Source organism: Cyprinodon tularosa, unplaced genomic scaffold (genome assembly GCF_016077235.1).
Source record: "Cyprinodon tularosa strain WSP-4 unplaced genomic scaffold, ASM1607723v1 ctg70, whole genome shotgun sequence".
Taxonomy (NCBI): Eukaryota; Metazoa; Chordata; class Actinopteri; order Cyprinodontiformes; family Cyprinodontidae; genus Cyprinodon; species Cyprinodon tularosa.
In genome coordinates this window covers 39,438-61,179 of record NW_024039452.1, presented here as the reverse complement: position 1 = coordinate 61,179, position 21,742 = coordinate 39,438, and the positions used below count along the sequence as shown (strand labels likewise).

Here is a 21,742-nt window from a genome sequence, read left to right as displayed (position 1 = left end):
GAGGAATGCCAGCACTTCTGTTCGGCTGGAGGTGACAACTGCACAATAAGGCCAACCATGGTTTTTTTTCTTAATTTTTAATAGCATATAACATTTTTAAAACACAGCAATGCTAAAGCATTTGGTGCATTCTGACAGGCATGAATTAAACACATATGAAAGCAGGGCCTTTTCATGAGCTTAATCATTAGTATCTATTTTTTGCACATATGAAAGACAGGCAGTTGGCAAACACCTTGAGCTGACCCTGGATAATATCCCCTAACATCTAAAAGAGACAGACACAACCACGATGCATGTGTGTATTTACGCCCCCCCCCCCCCCCCCCCCCCCCCCCCCCCCACCCCCCCGCCTGATGAATCTGGTCTTATCAAATCCAATCAAGCCCACTGAGGCGTTTCATTCAAAGGCAAGTTATAAAGCAGATTAGGCCCATCGGAGGGAAAGAAGAGCGCCCTAAATCAAATTTTGCAATCATTTGTGTGTTTAGGTGTGTTTGTAAAAACACAGTGAATACTATCTTTTATGAATGCCTACATATTGTGCCCACATAGGCTGCTATCAGCCGTTGTGTTGTTCAGCCAGCCTGCATGTTTGGATCGTTTCATCCACTATTTTGGCTACTATGAAAAACAGACAGATTGGGATTATGGCTTGCCACAGTTTTGCTCATCCAGCCATCACTGGACCTTTGCTCTTTGCTCAACAGATGCATGATGAAAATGATGAGAAACAAAAATATCTAATAATGGCAAAGTATGACAATGCAGTACACAACCTTTCACATCCTTGTTGACAATTTGCAGTTTTACTTTAAAGAAGGAATCGAAACGTTCAGATGATGAGAGATCAACAGCATTTGCTGAAGGGATTAAATCTGCAGAAGCATAAGAGGCAAAGGCTTAACCTCCATGGCAGTGGCAGTTTACAATAAATCCCTGCACATGTTTAGGAGACTCACTGAAAGGTAAATCTGCATCTTAGCTCGTATTAATAACGACGTTAGGGTGCTGTTGTACAGTGAAGGCATAAAAACCTTTAAATATAGCAGGTGCTTAAAAAACTGCAAGCAACAACTGATATAACTGGGCAGGGGCATCACTTCCTGTTTGCTGTAAAACTGAATGTCCAGTGCTCTAGACATGTTAAGCACAATAAGCATTATTTGTTTTAAAAAAATTTATTAGAGCGGAGGCGGAGAGCTTGACTCTCTGTGCTGGTTTTCACTCTTGCCCACACAGAATCGGTCCTGCAGGCAGTATCACTTCCACTGACCCAAATGACTGGGACATCAGACCCAAAAGGCTCAATAAAGGTGAGGTAATTTACAAGAGCTAGAGACAAGGCATGGACAGCGGAAACTTTAGAATCGTTTAAATCATATTAAACTTAGCAACATAAACAGCCAGGCAAAGCTAACTTTAACTCACAACTCTGTGACTTTCTATAACAGCTTCTATAGATGTAGACTTACAGAGAAAGATCATGTTCTAAAGAAGATAACCCACCACAATGGCATCAAATAGATGAAAACCTTCTTTTAAAATGTACAAAGAAGCAAGACCTACCAAATAAATGCGAGTAAACGTATAATATCAAAGCAGTGTGCACTTTTCCTGAGATCGCTTCTCATGGCCATCTTAGTCTCATTTGTTGAATGCTCTTGTTTTGTTTATAGGTTTCTTTGTTTTTTTTTTTTTTACTTTTTTTGTTTTTGGTTGTATGCTTTGTGATTTTCAGCTAATCAATCTTTACAACAAGATATTTAATAACACTAATATGATGTGGACATTTTCATGAATAAGTCAATGGAGAGAGAGAAAAGGCATGGGTTCAAATCAGGCCAGTCTGGTTCTGAGTTTGTTTTTCCTTCAAAGTTCCTCCTTCATAGTTAAACCTGACAATTCAAGTACCCAAACCAGTTTCCTAGAACTCAAGAAACTTAAAGACTGAAGAGTAAAGAAGAACACAGTCCAGACTCCAAAACTGAGACAAAATGCCCTAAATACTCTTAATTAACTGGAAATGCAACCACAGTAAATAAATTCACTTAGGTTTTAATCAGTGCATATCACATTTAAAAGTTTATTTACATGTTTACAAAAGTTCAAAGGCTGCCTGTGCCTAATCCAAATCCTTCAGTTTTAACAACACTCCTGTACATACAGTGATGAGTTTTCAAGTCCAGATCAAGTTTCATAAATGGAAGAAACATTTTCTCAATTGATGAATGCCATCTAGAATAATTCGGGTTTAAAATGTAACTCTTCTGAAATGTTAAGTATTTAAAGAAAATAGCAGATATGAGTTAACTTTGATAATAATATACTTTTGACTGAATTGGGGATTTTTTTTTTACTTTGTAAAACTACAGGTTTCACCATTACCACCTGTTAATCCCCTTCTTTAAACCGTCCACTCCTTCTCTATGTGGTGTTTGACAGGATTTAAAGTCAATCGTTCTTGCTTACTTTATATAGAAGATTTGCCGGTTATTGTGAAACCGAGTTCTAAATCTGGGTTCCAAAGCTTTTTTAATGTTAATAAACAATAAGCAAGTTCTAGGGTTGTCAAAAGTATCGATACTCAAAAAAGTATCAATACTGAAACGTTGTATCCGGATACAATACTCGTTTTTAAAAGTATCGATACAGTGCCACTACCAGTGGCACCTAAGCATTCAATTCAATTCAATTCAATTCAATTCAATTCAATTCAATTCAGTTTATTTATATAGCGCCAAATTCACAACACATGTCATCTCAAGGCACTTTACAGTTCAACCAGATCATACAGTCAAATTGATACAAAGTTTTCTATCTAAGGAAAACCAGTTGATTGCATTGACTCATTGACTCAAATACAATCCCCCACACTAAGCATGCTTGTAGCGACAGTGGAGAGGAAAAACTCCCTTTTAACAGGAAGAAACCTCCAGCAGAACCAGGCTCAGTGTGAGCGGCCATCTGCCGAGGCCGACTGGGGTTCAAGGAGACAGAAGCAGAGATACAAAAAGCAGCATTCATTCATCTAAAGTGCAGAATAGAGGAAAATGCACTTTCTGAACACTGTGTGATTGAATAGTTCTGAGCACTTTTCAGTTTCAGACCTTTTTTTGTAAGAGGTGCAGCTGCTGAGAATTATTTTTGTTTCTTAACTGGCTAGCCTCATTGCTATGTGTGCAAAGCATAGCCAAGGAAGGAACACTTAATTTTAATTTTATACGTTTTTTATCAAGCTTGCTTAATATTGTGCACAGCATACAACCTTTATTGTATTTATTTATTGTATTTTATTTATTAATGAAAATATTTCTGTAGAATTTTGGAGTCTTTGTTTTTATCCTTGTGGTATCGAAAATGGTATCGAGTATCGAATATTTTCCTTAGTATCGGTATCGAGTTGAAAAGTTTAGTATCGTGACAACCCTAGCAAGTTCTACAGAATAATAAACATTTAATGAATCCATTACTTACAAAGGCGCAGTCCAAGAAATAAGACAGAAATTAGAAGGTTTGAAAGAATAAATACATGTGCTTTCATTCTTCAAAGCCTGTCATGTTTTATTTAGCAAAATTCTTTAAATACAGAGTTCAGATTTATTGAAATCCCTGATGATGAACCTACTGCTTATACAGACGTTGTTATAAGCCACTAATTGGCCTTCGCTTGTGAACGCTTAAGAAATTCAATGCAGCCTTCAACGCAATATGTTCATCCCCTCTCTGAACTGAAACTATGACTTGAATGTATCTTTATTCACCAATGTTATTTCAATACAAATAGATTGCAATAACAACTGTGAGAGGGCAGTTCTAAATCTAGAATCTTAAGTTTGTATCTCTGCTTTTGTGTATAGAAACTAGAACAAACATTTAAAAATGGCAGTGCTATTATTGGGAGCATTTCTTTTTACTCTAACTAAAGTTTGGGATAGACTTAGGGTCCATGCCAAAGTGCTGTCCAAATGGGGCGGGCTGCAAGAAAGGGGGCAGAAAGTGGAAGAAGGATGGTTCCTATCAATAGTTGATTTAGTACAGGAACCAAACATGGACCAACAAAATATATTGTTACTAGGGCTGAAACAAATAATCGGATTAATCATGATTAATCGATTACTGGAATAATCCTCACCTAATTTAATAATTGATTAATTATCAACTGGAATATAAAGACTAAAACATGCTTTTAGCTGACAGACCAACCCACTTAGAGCAGTAATTTTATCAAAATTGTAAAACAAAAAACATTTAGCACTTAAGATAAAAAAAATATGTTTTTGTCTTTCGATATACTCTATCCAGAACTCCTCAAGTGGAAAAGTTTTAGTTTCACCTGGTTTCATTTCGTCAAAAAAAATCTTCTTTTAGGAACCTTTGGCTATCGGATTATTAATCAATTATTCAAAAAAAATTATCGGCAGATTAATCGATTTGCAAAATAATCGTTAGTTGCAGCCCTAATTGTTTCATCGTGCTCAAGTTACTGGCCAGCCCAATGATCTCTTCTTCGAAATGTTCAGTTGAACAGAACTTTTTGTGTATCAGGTGTTGTAAAAGTTGTTTAATTGATTAACAGATTCATTGATTATGTTCAATATCATATTAGTTTTTTATTAAACCAAGTTTTTCTTACCAAGTCTTCATAATGCCATTGACTGTAACTTCATTGCAGAATGTAAGCCTTCACTAATCCATTGTTTAGCACTTCCAGTATGCCTTAATGTGACAATGGGACTGGGGTTGTATAGACAATAAGATTATTCCTTTTTGCCATGCATTTGTGTTGTGACTTTGTTACCGTAAATCCTCTAATATTGGCCATTAGCGGCCGGGTCTCTAATAATGGCGTGTGTCGCTGTCGGTGGAGGTAAATACTGCCCGGACTCTTATACAGACAGGGGCTATAATTAGAACCACTAATGTTTCTGGGCAGTCATCAAAAACTTGTGATAGTAACATACAAGTACCACAGGGGGGAAAGGTTTGCTAACGAATCCAAGCCATTAGCATGGGAAGTCCCATCCTTACACAGAGATCGTAGTCGCCCCAATTGCCCTGATCCGCAAATGATGAGGAGATTATGGGAAGAGATGAAGAGGAGGAGAAAATTGTGTAGGATTAAACAGAATTGGAGAATTTTCTTTTTGTTTTGTTTTACTTCAAACTAAACAAGACAATTTGAGTGAGCGGCAAGGTGATTAAACCTGTAAGTTGCGTTTTGTTATGAATTATTATCACCATGGAAAATGTTTACAATACACTATGTTTGCTTTGTGGTGAACAGTGGTAAAATAACAGAATTTAGTTGGCCTTCATTGTTCTGAATTCCCCTTGAGATATATGATACCTGTAGCCTACTTCCATGTAGGCCTGTCACGATAACAAATTTTGCTGTAAAATTAATTGTCTCAAAACTTTTTGCGATAAACGTTAATATTGTTTGAAGACCGTTTTACTCTGATTATATGGAAATGACGTAATAATGCATGTGATTTCCTGCCAAAGATAAACACAATTTATTTTCATCAGAACACTTAACACTGCAACTGGTTAACAAAATAAAACGAGAAATAAAAATTAAATGGACTCTCAGTCTCTGTTAACTAAAAATACACTTGAATAAAAACTAAACACAAGATAAAACCACAGTGGAAATAAAAACTACATACAACCAAAAGAGTACAGATAATGAAGTCTGTAGTTGAATCGCTGTTCGTGATATGTATCTTTTCCTGGGGAGTTCATACTGTCTATCAAATGTCTGCAACATTTTTGGAAATGTTAAAATTAAATTGTAGCATCTCTTTAGCAATTAACTGAACTACGCTGTCTGCGAGCGCGTGCACCGTCCTTTTTGTATGCTGCCTGTCGATTAATTGCTTCAGTGATGGTGGACTGTCGCGGACTAGAAGACCCAGATTGGCCACCGCTTGTACTTTTTGTCCCTAGCTGGAGAAACCTTGCTGGGTGGTTCTGCTTTAGGTGCATGTGTAGGTTGGTTGTATTGCTACTCTCAGTTGCTACTGTTTTATTACAAATGCGACATACTGGCTCACGTAGGTTCAGTGGTTTGCCTCTCTCTTTTGGTGTGAATCCGAAATATTCCCACACTGCCACTGTTGCGTTCGGCTTTAAAACCAGTTCTATTTCGAGCTTTTCCACCCTAACATCAATAAAAAGACAAAAACACAGGCAGAGACGATATAGCTGATAAATTAAATGACGTGGATAGTTTTTATTTATCTTGCGATTAATTGATTTATTGATTATCGTGACAGGCCTACTTCGACGTAGCCTAAAACAAATAAAATGTCACTTTGATGAACAGTTTTTGTCCCATTTTTTTTAAACCTTGTTTCGAAAGTTGGGTTGGCAAAGATTCCATTCTGTGAAGGCTTTTTTTTTAATTCGCATTGCCATGCAGAAAAAAATGCCTGGAAGCTGCTGGAAGATGTCTGAATTACCGGTATTTGTTGATAATGTTCTATATATTGTTATGGTAACTGTACTTTTCAATAAATTAACAGTATTTTATAGGTTCAAATAGACACAAAATCTTGTTTTTATTCATTCCAGTGGTAGTCTGTTTTGCTCAAACAGAAATAGAGGCCTGTCTCCAATTCTGGCCTTTTTCCAGCAATGGCCTGGACCAAGATGCACCTGAGAGCAATAAAGGCCCCGTCCTATATTAGAGGATTTACGGTATTTCATTACTCTAAGTTGCAAGAATCCGAACCTTTATTCCTTCATTGTTAGTGTAAATAGAGCTTCTGCCATTGGGGCATTATTTTTTGGTGGCAATGACTGAATTAGGCACTGACCAGGGACAGGAAATCAAACTTATTTGTTTTAAATTGGGCTAAACTTTCAATTCCTCATTCCATGTGATTGCAGAAGTAACCTCAGTAATTTCTGGTTTTTCAGCCTTGGTCAAATCCAGTAACTACAAATGTGTTGGCTTACTGTGAGCAATATTTCCTTTAACAGTATTATTAACACATTCTTACACAAGGAAGGATGCCATCAGTGTTATTTTTCTCTCCTTTTATGATCATGGTGAAGCTATCCTTAGTCTGGCGTTTTGTTCATTTCTGGTTAGTTGAAATGTGTTGGAACAGACATCTTGCTGTCAAGAATTTGACTGTATGATTTGGTTGAACTGTAAAGTGCCTTGAGATGACTTGTGTTGTGAATTGGCGCTATATAAATAAACTGAATTGAATTGAATTTGCAAAGTCAGAGTCAAAAAAAAAGAAACAAAGCTTGACGCATTTCCACTTTTTTTTTGACTGTTTCAAGCTCCACCAGTTTAACACTGATCTTCCTGAAATCTGTCTTTAACTCTAAGCCTGCAGTCAACCAAAAACATTCCCTCTGCGACCACTCTGATAAAGGGCGGGGGACATCCGAAACCACACACACATGCATACACAAACACAGAGAGGAAGTGAACCCGAGAGAGGAAGCAGAGTTCTGTTGTGCTGCCCAGATTTTTCTCTGTTCTTTGTTTAAGCAGACAGATCGATAGATCTCACAGAGGGGAGACAAGCTCCCAAAGAGCTGAGTCAAGGCACACACACTCAGTATATACATCTTTGAAAGGATCTTGCCTTGATTTGTTCAACCCATAAAATATCGTGTGTTTTAGGTTGAACCTAGTTCGAAATATCCTAACTGTGAGAAAAGTTATAAAAGCTTATTGAAGTTAACCTACTTAATGCAGAGTTAAGGGAACAAAGAAACTATTAAAGCTATGGTAAAATGGAATTCAAACAAAATTGTATACGCAGACCTAATTGAGTAATTGATACATTAGTATGGAGTAAATTTAAGGGAGACAGCGTTAGTCCTCAAGCTGTTACCAGATATGGTAGATTTTTTAAAAGGAGGACTAGCTGGAGGATAAGCTGATCAGGATCTGTGATTGGATGCCCTCTGGACTCAGTGCAGGAGGTGGGAAACTAAACTAACTAAATTAGCATCTCTGTTGGATAATGAAACATGCATGAAGCCTTTGCAGAACTGGAGAGCTCATTCAGTAACAGACTGCTGCTCCATAAACGCACCAGGGAGCGTTATCACAGATACTTCCTCCCAGCAGCTGGAAGACTCTATCACCACGACTGTTAACCATTTTGCACATCTCTGATGCTGCTGCTGTTTTCAAATATCCATTACTGTTATTCTCCAGATGCAAAGTTTTATATTGTAAAAACACTTTACGGCACAGTTTTTTTTTATTTTATTGTTTATCTTTTAACTCTTCACTATTACGTTATTCTTGCACATTTTTCTAACGTCCACATTTGTGTGACCATTTTTTCTATAAACTTTTTACTGCTGTAAACACTACAATTTCCCCATTGTGGGACCATAAAGGGATTTTCTTTTCTATTCTATTCTATTCTATTCTTTTCTATTCTATTCTAACTAAGAAATATATCCCCTTAAACTAGGGTACTCAAACAAATCATTAGTCTGGCTACATTACTCCTTCACATAGTTTTTAGATGTTTACTTTTTTATTCAATTTTTCTCCCTCCACAGGTGCCAAAGGCTTGATCTGAATAACTCGAATTATAGCTCCTACCACCTTTTCCTGTTTCTATTGCTTCACCTTTCATTGGGTCAAAACTAAAAAACATCCAGGGTAGGTAAGGACTTCTAGACTGCCTGAACCACCTTCAGCCTCTACAAACCTCATTAGGCGGTTGGATTGTTGGAACCGTATAGCTCGTGACTAGGAACGTAAAAAGTTCCCTATGCTAAATAAATAAGCACTAGGAAGCTTCCCGCTACCTTGTCCTAGCTTCTTCCTCACTGCCAAAACTATTTGGTCAGCACTTACTATGCTATCACTGGTGCATTTCCACTTAGTTTCTCTACTGGTTAAAGGTATGTGGATCGAGCCACATACCTACCGGAAAGGTAGTCTGACTATGAATTTCTTTGCTCACTTTGGGTGCCTACAAAGATTTTCCAAATATATTTTGACACCATGTTGGCTTATTATACTTTACAGTGGTATTTGACACTTGTTTGGTCAATTTGCTAGTGAACTTATTTACTGTTAATATATTTACCGTTGTGTCGCACTGACTCCAATCATGATGAAGTGCTTCGAAAGGCTGGTTAAAGAACACATCGTCTCCAGTCTGCCACCACATTCGACTCATTCCAATTTGCCTACCGACGAGACCGCTCCACTGAGGACGCCATCTGTGTTGCTGCTTTCTGCATGATTGTGTCCCCAGGTTCACCACCAATCCCATCGTGAAGTTGCTCTGATGGCAAAACAGTTTTTGTCCCATTTTGTTATATTTTTTTTTTGTCCCACCGACCTGGACTACAGAGAGGAAGTTGATCAGCTGGTGGGCTGGTGCAGAGAACATGAAGAAGATGAAGGAGATCATCGCTGACTTTAGGAAGAACCGGCCTAACCACGCTCCATTGGTCATCAACAGCTCAGCTGTAGAGGTGGTCAACAGCACCAAATTCCTGGGGTTGCACATCACAGACACCCTCAACTGGAACGTTAAAACCACCTCACTGGTCAAAAGGGCACAGAAGCGCATGTACTTCCTACGGAGGATGAGGAGAGCCCACCTGCCCTCACCCATCCTCATCACCTTCTACAGAAGCACCATAGAGAGCGTTCTGACCAGCTGTCTCACTTTGTGGTTTGGAGGCTGCAGCGCCTCAGACTGGAAGAAAGTGAGGAGAGTGGTGAGAACAGCAGAGAAGATCATCGGGCCTCCTCTTCCCTCCATAAAAGACATTTCATCCCAGCGCTGCGTGACCCAAGCCCATAAAATCATCAATGACCCCTCACACCCCCAACATGGACTGTTCTCCCTGCTGCCCTCTGGGAAGAGACTTTGAAGCATCTGAAGCATCTCAATTTTCCCTAGCAGAGGTGTGAAAACAAATAGGACAAAGTATTGGACACCAATAGAGACAAAAAACAGTATAAATATTATATAATATAAATATTCTTATAATAAAAAATATGAACATTTGTGTTCCTTGAACCGGGAGTAAAAGCTTCAGAGCCTGCCAAGTTGGTGGATGTGTGAGTTAGCACATGTCAACGCAGTACAACAATGTGTATGCTTCCTATTCAAACCAATAGCAACATTTTTCAAAGGTTTAAAAAAAAAAAAAAAAAAAAAAGTAAATACTATCAGGATAAACGTTTGGGTTTATATTTAGAAGAGGGACATATTTTTTGTGTGTTTTCTTTAAAGGCAGTATGTGATTGCACTCATTTAAGATCAATTTCCCAACCATTACAACAAGTTCACTTGGAGGGATCAAAGTGAGGTACTGAACACTTGGAACCATGAGTCAAACATGGTGGTGGCAGCAAGAAGTGGGCCTTTACATTCCAGTGGTTTTGGTGCTTATTGTGGTAACAATATTAGAAATATACTGCCTCAAAATTGTTCTACTTCCCTACAGTCAGCTATGGGGTGGTTGAAACTTGTAGGACAGTGACCTCAATTACAAATCGAGTATAGCATTGGAATAGAATGACTAGGTTAAAAACACACTGAATTTTAATTCAAACCTGGTTCTGTGTAACTTTGAATTCTGCACAGTATTTGGAAAGGCTCCTGTTAAAAGCATTTGCAAAAGTTATAAATAATCAAGTAGATTTCATGAAGCTGATTGGGTAAATCCAGAAGTGGCCTCTGTCTCCCACATTAATCTTTTAGCCAATCACAGCATCAGTAGCAGATGTGACGAATCACATTCTACATTTGTTTCACAGTTAGCGAACATAACCGATAAATCAAATCCAGTCGGGATGAATGATCAGACATAATTTCCATTGAGAAAGGTGCTAGTTGTGTCCTTTAGCTAATTTCTCTGAAAAGAAAGACAGGTTATTCCAGCTAAAACCAGCTCAAACGTTTCAGCCTGTTGCTTCTGGTTGATGTCATACGAATCAAAGTATGTCATTGGTTCAAACACATTTCTGTATTCCGGACAAATGCTTCTTCATCAACTTCAAGCAAGATGTGTTTTTGGGAGATGGTGAATTCACAAATTTTGTGAAAATTCATTTTTGCTTGTGAGGTAAATAGCTGTTCCAAGAACCAACTCATTCATCAATATCAACTCCACTGATTAACCAATTGTTTTCTGGTTTCCTATGTGACGTGGACCGAATTACAAGTGCATACACACACTGTTCGTATAATAATGACCCTGTATGGATTTGGTTTTTTTTTCACCAATTTATTTGTAAATGATTCAGGAGAATTTGCAAGCAGAGCATTTGGAGAAGACTTATAAGCTTTTCAATGGAATTAACTATATGTGCCATTTGACTCCAATCATCATCCTTTGCACCAGCTAAAAAGCTGTTCATAATTCAATAAAATCAATATTTTCCAAGAAACATGCTTTCTTTAAAAACCTTCAGCTAGCAAGTCCAATCATTTATACTGTGTGAAGACATAGACTGGTTTTGGGTAGAGGAAGTTTTAAAAAAGTAAACATCTTCCTCTTTAATGAGATCCTGGAGAAGTTTCAGACTGACTTTTCTCACGTATCATAACATGTAATCATGTGTTGCCCCTCCTCCACTTGTGGCAGCACATGCTACTGATTTATTTATTTATTTTTTTTGCTTAACAGAAAAAATGAGACTATTCTGGACTTTTACAGTGTGGAAATGATATAGCTCCTTTGATTACTCTGTCTTAAAGCAGCGGCTACAGGCTGGACAAGATGAACAGTTAGCCTGACGGATACCAGCCAATGAAAATGTATTATGCTGTACATAAATATAAACTCTCTGTTTTTGTTCATCCATCCGTTTTCCATCATGCTTGTCCAGGGTGCTTGTCCAGGGTGCCCGTAGACAACCAGGTCGCCAGTCCATCGCAGAGCAACACAGAGACAAACCACCATTAATGCACACATTCGCATCTAAGAAGAATTTAGATTGACCTAACAGTCATGTTTTTGGACTGTGGGAGTACCAGGAGAGAACCTACGTGTGCTCAGGGAGAACATGCAAACTCCATGCAGAAAGACCCCGGGCTGGCAGTGCTACCCACTGCGCCACCGAGCAGCCCGTTTTTGTTTCGTTTTAGTGTTAAATAAAAGAAAAGGGAAATGTTACATGTGAATATTTTATTACTGTAATAGCTGAAACTAACAATTACAATACAGCAACAAAACACAATGCAAGAAATAACATTGTTTGGTTGTAGAACGAATGATTGTTTCTTTTTTTGTTTGAAGAAAAGCCAGAAAAAATGAATGTTTTGTGTGAACAATGTGATACCATGAAACTGTCATGTTAGGTTCAGGCTCGCAAACCACAAACATATCCTGCAAACTCATGACTAGTTATGACTATGACAAGTCCAGGGTTTCAGCTCCGTACAAGAACCCTAACCATGCTCTCTCATTCATTCATAAAAAGATCAACCCTTATGGTCAAATTTCCAGCCACCAGAAGGAAATTATTACAATCAGATATCCAGTTAAAAAGCCTCAGAAACTCTGGTCCAAAACAACTGAATTACACAACAACTTACATTAGAAACAATCACTTTGGAGCTGCAGATATGTAACAAGGTAACCTGTTGTGATTCAGCAGCTGAACGTGAATGATATGGCTGGATAGAGTCAGTATAATGGTACCATCGGGACGCTGGGCAGAGAAAGGTCAGTGAATACATGTGAACTGGCCGGCTCAATAATCCAGATGCAATTAATTTAGCAGCTGAAGAATTGAACGCTCCTTTGAGAATGGGGTGTTACTACGCATAATACTGTAAAAATGTAAAAAATATTTAAATAAAGAACTGAAATTATAACAACCTAAAAGGTATAACACTGTAGAGAAAAAGGTTAAAATCTAGATTTTCCAGACTGCTTGTGAAGTACTCTCACATCATGCAATGGTATGCGCGCAGGCAGATGGAACAGGTCCATGAATGAAGGAGTCAGATCGGCTACCAGCTCAGAGAAATGAATGAAGGGCGCTCCAGACTGCTAACATATAAATTAAACTCTTGGGAAATAAATGCGGAGACGAACAGAGATGGAGCTACTCACCCTGGGCGCAGCAACAACGAGACAGCTAGAAGCAGGCGGAGATGCGGGGATCAGAGGAGGAGAGTTTTCTGGGAATCAGTCGATGTCGGCCTCAGAGCAGGGGCGGGGGGAATAAAGCCCACCTCGGCTGGTTCACTTTAGGATCAGGAGCCTGTTTAAGTCTCTGCCGTGAAGGGGTCAGGGCAGCTGTCAGTCAGAGCAGGAGGATGATAACAGAGGAATGTTAGGTTCACGTTCGGTCGTGATCTCTGGAAATCTGTGTGCTCTAAAGTCCGCTGTTCTCTGACAGGGCGCTGAAACGTGGAAACGCCTTTTCCTTCTCTCTCTCTCTCTCTCTCTCTCTCTCTCTCTCTCTCTCTCTCTCTCTCTCTCTCGCTCTCTCTCGCTCGCTCGCTCGCTCTCTGTACCCCCCCCCCCATCTCTCCCTTTCTCAGCGCGCTGTCTGATTCGTCCAGAGATCGTCTGTTGTAACAATGTCTCACTCCGAGGCGTCAGCTGTAATTTTATCACTTAACAAGCAAAACATTTGTTCTGATTTTGTTTTTTTTTTAGGAAAAACTTGAAAAATACAATCACATGCTAAATTAATACATCTTATAAATGGAGGCCCAAACGATTAGGGTATTAAAAGCATAAGCTTGAAGTGCATATTGGTTAGTTTCTAACTGCACTGAAAATATGTTGAACAGTTCTGCAAATTTGAATAAAATTGTGTTTTTAAAACAAAACCAAAACAATGTTGTAAATAAAAGCTTTCCTATTCCGTTGTAACTATTTAAATATCGGTCCATAATTATTTAGACTTAGACAACTTTTATTGTCATTTTGAATACACAGTATACAGAACTAAATTTCGTTTTGTACAGCTCCCATGACATTTCCATTTCTTAAAGTGAAGAAGTAATGAAATATAAACATTGTGGGCGAAAAAACATGGTGTGAACATTGTAATTTAAAAGCTTGAATGGCATTGAAAATATTCTGATTGAACTTAAGATAAAGTAATTGGCTGCTGAGTAACTATGATGACCTACACAATCCACCATGAAAACAATTAGCACCTAGCCAATGAGGCAAACTACACTCTAAGTGATAGGCCTCAACAAAATAAAAAGGTAGTTTAAAGGTATAGAGGATGATCTCTTATTTCCGGGTGATGATCTAAATAAGTGGTCCTCCTAATTGTCAATCATTCTGGTGATATGTTTAGAGCCTATCTTTAACACTGTGGTTTTTTGAAAATGGCAGAGGGTCGTAAGACAAAAAGTGTCTACCAAGAGTATGAGAAGAACAGAAAGGCGTCAGAAGAGGCTGATATATCCCAGAATGCTTTGCGCAGAGAACTCTCCTCGCAAAGCATTATAGGATTTGCTGTCGCAGGGGTTTGCTGTCACGTAGGCTGCCGCTAATAACTAATAACAAAGATGGCACAGGCTCCTCGCAGTGGACCAATGGGGAAGTGATCATCTGTCCGAACGGTAAATTGACTGACTTCACCATAAAGTCCCTGCTCTATATAGTGATTAAGGGATTTTAGTGATTTATGGGTTAGGGCGGACGTTTGGGCACAGTAAGCTTGTATGAGCTACAGTATGAGAATAGCAACTTTTAAACAGAGCATGAGGAAAAATAAGCTTGTGCACGCATTTTTTTTTAAGTGGAGAGGGCGGGTCTTTTGAAATATTTGAGAAAATCTTCCACAATACCTTTAATAGATATGTTTTTTGTCTGCACTTTTTTCATAAACAGGTTTATGACTAGACCAGACTAGGACTAAACCAGGATTCTTCTAATTCAAACATATTCCTTAGAACTTCACCTTTTAAGATAGGAGTTGTCGTTAAAGGATCATAAGATTTAAGGAGCTTCTACAATGAAAAAAAAATATATATATATATTTTAAGACAAGTAAGAAAGACTTTAGTGCCCCCGAGGTCTTTAAGCAAAGAAGATCATAGAAACAGAGAAAGCTTCTTGTCTGATCTACCACCTAAATAGAGCTAGTTGATGAATCAATCCAAAATATCAACAATTTCCATATCAAATTTTGTACATAAATGTTGAGTTGACACTATCATGGTAAAATGTATGCTGTAATTTTTGAGTGCACTGCTGTTGCAGTGCTGCTGTAGATAATAATTGCACCTGTAAGGGAAAACTTAAAGAAAAATAAATAAACCTCTCCAAATTCTGTCCTTTGTTTTACCACAATAATTAAAAGGAAAAAAAAACAAAAGCAGAAGTGTCTGAAATTTCAGTTTTTAGCTGTATGACACCTGCATTTAAAAGTATTGTTATTTGCAATACGAGCCCTGCATTTGCTGGGTATCCGAATGATGATAAAGCAGTATCACACATCTCTGCTAAAATTGGAATAAACAACTGCATAAACATATTACATCTATTGAAAGATGTCGGTTTCAGCAATTCTACCAGACAGGTTGAAGATGGTCCTCTAATAAAGTTAATTTATGAGGATTAATAGATAGAAGAAATACTGAATAAATTAAGTAAAAGGTGGGCAAATGTAAAATAAAAATAGTAGATAGTATTATTTAAAGATTCTAAAATTTTACATCATAAATGTTTAAAAAAATATATATTTAAGACATTATAAATACTGTATAAGCATTGAGGGAGTATTCAAAAGAGTTTATAGTTTGCTGCACTGAACATAATGGTATCAGGAAACAGAAGGCCTCCTCAGTTATTGCAGCACATAGGGGGTGGTTGCCTTTCTTCCCATACCTAATTAAAAAACAAAACGAAAAAACAAACAAAAAAATGTTTAATGATCTCAAAGGGGAATCAAAAGTTGTTGTAACATGTAGGCTTTTCTTTTTTGTGTGTCCTGTTTGGCTATATAGCTTTGGGAATCAATGTCCCAGAGCTGTATGATAGACCATTTGCTTTCACAAGGATACCATTATGGTTGTTGGCCTAAGGTTCGACTTGGTACCTATATGTCTACTGTATATGTCTACTGTATAGAAAATTACATACAACATACGTTGAAATAGAAAGGGAGAGGGTATGAACTCGGGGGAGGGAAAAAGAGATACAGACAAGGAAGAGTGCTAGAAAACAGAGACAGTAAATAAAAGCAGCAAAAATACACAGCAAAGAAGATATGCAGTAACTCCTTGATGTCTGCTTCCACACCTGAATGAGACGAGAGGGAAAGGAAAACAGAGCATAACAACAGCAAAAGAAGACAGACAAGCAATGTAAACATCAAAAAAGCTTCAAGAGCAGCAGTTATCACTTAGATAAATCTGTGTGTGGAATGCAAAACCTATGGTGATTACACAGTATTAATCAGAGTGGTGCATACCTCTGTAGTTACAGCTTTGTATTTAGTATTAGTGTGGATCTGTACCAACCACACTCCTGCGGTATGTATGGTTGTGTATAAAGGATTTACAAAGCTTCTTCAGAAAGAAAATATGCTTAATATCAGGTGTGGGTGGCCCTAAACCCACCATACAGGGCCCAGGACCCCATAAACAGGTGAACCCGGCCCCTGATATCCACAGGCACCCCAGATCACTGAGACACAAGGAAGGCAGACATAGTGCTGGCTGCACCAACCAGAAAAGGGCCGACTAGAGCAACCGAAAAGGGGCCCAACCCCAAAGGCGATTGTACCTAGGTCTCACAGGGACATGACAGTGAGCCCATGGGCTCTGATGTCAGCCAGTCACACATCCAAGGTGGGGCCAGATGAGGGTCATGGGGTCCGAAGCCCAGGGGCGCACCACTCCCCGACAGGGAAAGAAGACCTAGGCCCGGCCACAAGGAATGAGCACATCGAACCGTGTACCTTGAGAACCGTCAGTGTACCTGCAGCAATGGGCACTTCTCATCTGTGGGGAGCATAAGAAGGGGGAGGAGGGTATAGGCTTTCTAAAGAAAAGCTTTTGCAGATATTATTTTTCATTTTTCTTTTTCCAGACATTTATGCGAGGAAGAGAATCCTTATTCGCAATTTAAAAACTATTGAATTACTAGATATGCTCAGACGTAAGTGTTAAAGAATAGCCAGTAATTCGTTTCTTGAACAGTTTCCTTTTTAGTCCTAATGAGTCTAGAGCACTTGCTTAATAGGTTGGTGAAATATATATATATATATATATATATATATATATATATGTTTATTTATTTTATATGTTTATATGTTTTTTTTATCAATATGTTTTATCAATATATTTATCAATATTTGCCTTTTGGACAGTTCCTCAAACATTCTGAGTGCACTCCAACTTAAAGATTTTTACAATATTATTTTATATTACAGATTTAGATATATTTGCTTCCCTGCATTAAATCAGAGGGATTAAGGGGCACACAATTGCCTTTTAATATTTTCCCTTGATAAAGACCTAAAACATGATACTTTTGGCAACTCAGCAGCCAGTACCAAACATTCCTGCATTTACTATTTTAGATTTAAAAAATAATATTTCTTTTTTTTCTTTTTTTAGTTACTTCTCTTCTTTTCCCGGCTTTCAGTGAAAAGCAGCAGAGTGAGTGGTCCCTCAGTTTGCATCAGACGGATTTCACACATACACACTTTGCTCACATGCACATTTTTCAAAGCTGATGTCACTGCACGACTCAGCCTGGCAAATCCCTCCCTCCTTACTCTCCATCACGGCTCAATCATTCAACAAAAACTCTGCTCTTTGAAAAGTTAGAGCCAGCAGGAGCTTTGCTATTGGTGTTGATCGCTCAGTATGTGGTTAAATCATTCATTCCTTTTTCTCTCCTGCCCTCCTAAAAGAAGGTCACTATTTGGAGGAGTTGATGTGGATATTTTTGGGTAAACATGATTATAATTATATAGAAAATAAGATTATAGTTATAATTAAGAGGTATCACAGAGGGCATGAATGGAAAGATAATGTATATATACATGTAGATTATTGAAGAAAATGTGCCCTCTACTGGCGGTGTGAAACCTGCAATCCAATGACCCTTTGCCTGTGACCCTTTGATAAAGCACTAATGGACCTAATGACATGAAATTTTAATAAACCATGAAAAGCTACTGTATTATCAGCTATGACCTTCGATTTGCAATGGAATACATGGACAGATATATATCAAATAAGCTGCTGCTTCTTTGTGCAACACATTTCCAAATGCTACATCTCATGACCATCAGAGTTCAGAATGGATTTATTCATAATCAGTGAAAGAGTCGTGACTCTGCTCTTCATTATTGACCCGTGATAAAGAATATCATGTAAACTCTAACCATCAATGAACCTTTTGTGGTATCCCATCTGACCTCAAGGCAACAATGAATTCCCCCTTTTAACACATACACACACATGCACTGCACACTATGGCCCTGAGACGGGTCCAAATGTTCAAACTTCCGTTGACTTTAAAAACTCTCCACAACCATTGATTTAAAGTCATAGGGGAAAAGCTGTTCCAACCGTTACATTTCCGAATTCTCCCGAGTGGTGCACAACTTTACACGAGTGAATAGAGTGAACGTGATTGGTCGTTTATGGTTCTGAATTGTTTAAGGGGGATCCAATGTAGAGGTTTCCAGACTCAGTGCGAGAATCATTTTGAGTTACAGCCCTTCGCTTTCCTTCTGATCGTGCCATGGTGGCCTATATAATCTCTCTGTTAGTGGGCAAGACTAAATTATGGGGAACGTCAGAGTGGCTCAACAATCCTGAACTCTGTAGCTCTTATAATGATTTTTCTGTTGAACTAATCCAAGTTTTTTGCCTAGTTTTTTCTAGTAGGGAAGTCTCCAGGGGAGAGTGGGACTAGGCTAGGCTGGGACACACCAGTACTCTCTGCCTCCCCAGCTCTCCTGTTACCTAAGACTGATTTGGTTACTTCTAGAACCCCAGATCCTTCATTAACCTAAGCCCCAGCACCCCCGGAGCCTGATCCAGATAATTTTTCTCCCCCTTCTTCTGAGTCTTATTTGGTGGATATTATTTACGGGGATAGGGGAAAACTTTTTCCCTTCCATTCACCTCCACCCACCCGATTCAGAGAGGGGGGCCCTGCCTTCACGGTCAGCCGCCTCCTTAGGTCTAGGTGGACGGGCAGGGGGCTCCAGTATTTGGTTGACTGGGATTTATGGACCCAGGGAGAGGTCCTGGATTCTGGCCCGGTTGATCCTGTCATGATGGATCAAAGGAGCAAGCCCTTATGCAGAACACACACGGGGGAGGCAGGGAAAAAGTTCAAATGTTTATTAGAAGTTCTGAACACGAGAGAATAAACAACTTCTGAGAATGTTTCACTGAAGTCTTGACTGGGACCGGAGACTGTTGGTTAGCAGAGTTCATGAGAAGCTAAGCGTCTAGCTTCAGGATTAGCATGGCAGACCAAGATCTGAGCTTCCAGCTCACTGCAGAGAACAACAGGGAATATCCACATAGGATTCTTCAGGCTGAGCTTCCAGCTCATTGCAGAAAACGACAGGGAATATCCATATAGGATTCTTCAGGCTGAGCTTCCAGCTCATAGCAGAGAACAACAGGGAATATCCACATAGGATTCTTCAGGCCGATTCCACATAGGAACCTTCAGGTAAACTCCACATAGAAGTCTTCAGGTTAAATCCACATAGGAATCTTCAGGTTGGCTCACCAGGGCAGATTAGCAGGTTAAGCTCACCTAGAGCTTCAGGCTAGAGACAGGTTTCCTGTGATGCAGCTCTCCCAGAGCTTCAGGCCAGAGACAGGGTTCCAGTGAGGCAGCTCTTCCGGAGCTTCAGACCAGAGACAGGTTTCCTGTGAGGCACAGACAAAGGAGAGATTAGAATCTGATCTCACACTAGAGACAACTAAGATTCTATCAGTAACAGAGGTTCAGGTAGCTAACCAAACTAAGATCAACACTGCGGCGTGGAAGCAAGGTCTGGCAGGAGCTTATAAAGGAGAGGTCTCCTGATGAGTAGATGAATAACAGGTGTGCTGGAAGATTCCAGCTCCAGAAGACCCACGGCGCACTCTGCTGGAGACAGAGGGTAATCTCCAGATCCCAACAGTAACTCCAGCCCTAAGAGAAAATAACAAGAGAAAGAAGAGGATCCTCGGCGCCCTCTGGTGGGCAAGCCTGAGGATATCAACAGATCCAGGATAAGGACCTCTGCAGGGGTCATCATGATCAGCCCATTGGGGAGTCTGGAATTTGCCCTTGAAGGGGGGGTTCTTTCATGATCTTGGTACTGATGGTTTGGTTTTTTCCTTTGCTTGTTGCTCCGCTGTGTAATTGGTTCTACAGCTGATTAACGCCAATCATTTTCAAATGGTTCCTCTGCTATTTATGTTGTGTGCTTACCTTCCATCAGCCACCTCTGGGGGAGACGCCCGCTGCAAGCTGTGGTCTAATCTCCCGTCTGGATTCAGCTGTGTTCTCCGTGAACAGACTGAACTTTAAATCAGGTCAGTGACTTTGATCCAAGTGGTGATCAGCTCCTCATCCAGTCACTGACCTGTATTCTCCTATATCTGCAGAGACCTGCCCCGCACCTGACGAGCAGCCCCCGCTCCTGTTAGTTTTAATAATTGCTTTGAACTTTCCCACTACCTGTCTCGCCTCGAATTCTGGATCCAACATTCTGAGATCATTACAAAAACATGCCAGAGGAGGAGAGTTTTTTTGACGGTGTTGTCGGAAAATTTTTGATTTCTCTTCTATTATGTATTAATTTATCCTATATACTTTCTATACTCTCTTCTTTCTCAAGGTTTATTCTTAACATGTTACTGTTTAACCAAAGTGTCTGTAATTTGTTTTGATTCTGACTACTTTCCATTGTTGTAAGTAATGGGGAACGAACACTTTCCAGATCAGAACAGGGCAGAATGCTCTGCCATAAGGGCTGTATGACAGGGGCGTCTCTAGGTTTAAGAGACAAGGGTGGCTCAGCCCCTAGAAGAAATTTTTTCAGTGCACCTGCTAAGGCGTTGTCTAAGACAAGGGTGTAACTTTGTGTTGAAAGTTGGTGGGGACAGCTCATAAGGAAAGGGAGCTACCTGCGCGACGCCTTTTTTTTTTTTGTTGGAAAGGATAAAGCCAAAAAAATGCGAATAACATTTATCAATTTAATGCTTACAGTTGAAAACATAACTGTTACAATATTCACTTATATATTTTGTGCAAAAAATATCACATAAATCTAAACAGACAGTACAAATCAAAGAAATCAAATAAATATATAAATTTTGTAGAACATTTATTGACAGTCAATTTTGGGTCACTTTTTAAAATTAATTTACTTTTAAACCAGGACTCGGACAAGATCTTATGGGGCCTTAAGCAGAATATGATTAAGCAACTCCGTCTTTCTGTCAAGAACATCCACCAGCAGGGTATGGGTATCAATACTGATTTGATAGAATCTGGGAGAGCGGACTATGTTCAACCATCCATTTTCTTTAACCTTATCCCTCAGTGGGATCAGGAGGTGCTGGTGCATATCTCTAGCCACGTTCTGGGTGAGAGGTGGGATCACCCTGGACAGGTCACCAGTCTGTCGCAGTTTCAACCAGCTTAAAAGTAATTGGTAATCAGATTTATTATTTGCACTTTTACTAAGTGAACTTTCTAACTCCCTTAAATCTGAAATTCCAATGCCAAAATTGTTTAAATCTTTTATCTTTGGACCCCCTGC

General features: G+C 39.1%; 1 protein-coding gene and 1 long non-coding RNA gene across 2 annotated transcripts in view; one reads left to right on the top strand and one right to left on the bottom strand.

Moving 5' to 3' along the window:
* Positions 1-13,401, bottom strand: part of LOC119772134 (astrocytic phosphoprotein PEA-15) — a 67,499-nt gene extending 54,098 nt beyond the window's left edge. Inside the window, exon 1 of the mRNA XM_038268437.1 lies at positions 13,084-13,401. The gene's annotated coding sequence lies outside the window, so the exon portion shown is untranslated. The remainder of the gene's footprint in view (positions 1-13,083) is intronic.
* A 1,062-nt stretch (positions 13,402-14,463) lies between these two features.
* Positions 14,464-20,719, top strand: LOC119772110. The gene is made up of 3 exons (XR_005279222.1): positions 14,464-14,561; positions 20,417-20,510; positions 20,583-20,719. It is a non-coding gene; the product is annotated as an uncharacterized LOC119772110 (long non-coding RNA).
* The last annotated feature ends 1,023 nt before the right edge of the window (positions 20,720-21,742 follow it).